This window comes from Morone saxatilis, unplaced genomic scaffold (genome assembly GCF_004916995.1).
Source record: "Morone saxatilis isolate NCDOM2014 unplaced genomic scaffold, NCSU_SB_2.0 Contig19, whole genome shotgun sequence".
Taxonomy (NCBI): domain Eukaryota; kingdom Metazoa; phylum Chordata; class Actinopteri; family Moronidae; genus Morone; species Morone saxatilis.
In genome coordinates this window covers 7,986,285-7,987,865 of record NW_023339751.1, presented here as the reverse complement: position 1 = coordinate 7,987,865, position 1,581 = coordinate 7,986,285, and positions in this window count along the sequence as shown.

The following is a 1,581-nucleotide window of genomic DNA, read 5'->3' as shown; positions in this document are numbered from 1 at the left end:
TCATTGTAGTGTTCACATTAATACGGCACACTTGTCAAGCGTATTAACGTTACATCATGCCTTTTTTCTGCTGCCTTAATCACACAGACTCAATTTGTGTACTGATTTTGTTTGAGTGATGAAAACACCAAAAGGCTCAAACCGTCAAACCATTTTGAATAATCTTCCACAGACTGGTAGGTGTGTTTACCAGCTTAAGGACAGAATTGTCAGAACATGTGGTATGCTTCCTGATATGCATTTTAAAGCAAATTCTCCTGGTTCTGTCTGCTGTGCATGTACACAGTTGTCACTCATGCACCTGTTGTGTTTGACTCAAACTAAAACACTGTGTTATAGGCTAAACAAATCTTGTAAGGGAGCTACAACTTGAATAAATGATGCAAAGAAGCAAAACAAAGTCAACAAAGTCGGTGAAACATGAAAGAAATGGATTTAACCGTGCCAGTGGATCAGAGAGCTGCTCTCCACATCCCTGCAGAGAAAGTAATGAGAGAGTATTTTTGTTTGGATGGATCTGGATAGGCTCCAGATATTCACAGAGCTGGTCCTCGCTATGTTTGCCTGTGATTCAGGCTTAGCTCTTATATGATAATATCAGAGAAGAGGTCAGTGGAGACAGAGTATCCCTGAGTCCCTGAATGCATTGTAATGGCACAGAGCCCATGATTTAATGCATACAGTATAAATCTGTGGTTTTATTTCAATCAAATGTTTCAAATGTTTTAGGTTTGTGCACTCATGGTTAACCCAATCCTTGTATAAATACAAACTTTGTCTCTTTTTATTTGGATGTGATATTTTGTATTTACAGTCTGGCTTTTCTTCTTTCTTCTCTCAGCTTAGGGAAACCTCAAATTACAGCTCTCTCTGCAACTAAAGCAGCCCATCCGACCATGACCATCCTCAAAGGTGACCATGGATGTTTATGTAAATACTGTTTGCATTGTCTGAGCTTTAAGCTGTTTCAGAGAGTCCTGAGACGCTACGCTCGAATACAAAAGTCAGTGAAACCCCAGAAGTACATTTTGTCTATAAGCAAGAACAGAAAGTGGGTTAACTACTTGAAAATGCATCCTAAGCAGTGAGCATAAGCTAGAAGAGCTTAGGGAAGCTAGGGAGACTTTGAGAATGAAAGTCATTTAGTGTTTCTTCACAGTTTGAAAGTGATTGGCACAAATTATGCGAGGTAAGGGAGAGAGTTCTTGACGGACTGGGCAGAGAGAATGGAAACGGAGATTCTGTGGATATTTGATCAATATCAGCACTTTAGCAGCTAGAAATCCAAGACAATCTGAGCAGGATTAGAAAATGAGCCAAATAACTGTGAAAAAGATTATGATACATCCTTTTATTATTGATTGGAATCTTCAGTCACTCTATAATATATGTTGGTATTGCTAAAAAACAAACAAACAAAAAAAAAACAATCCCGACTGCATAGCTGTCTTCAAACAAACAACACCTGTGCAATATTGGAAGCAAGATACTGTTACCATCTGAGAAAGTCTACAACAACCCACATAAGCTTTTGACAGAACAAATAAATACATTCCTGTCGTAACAAAGTTGTTTATCTTG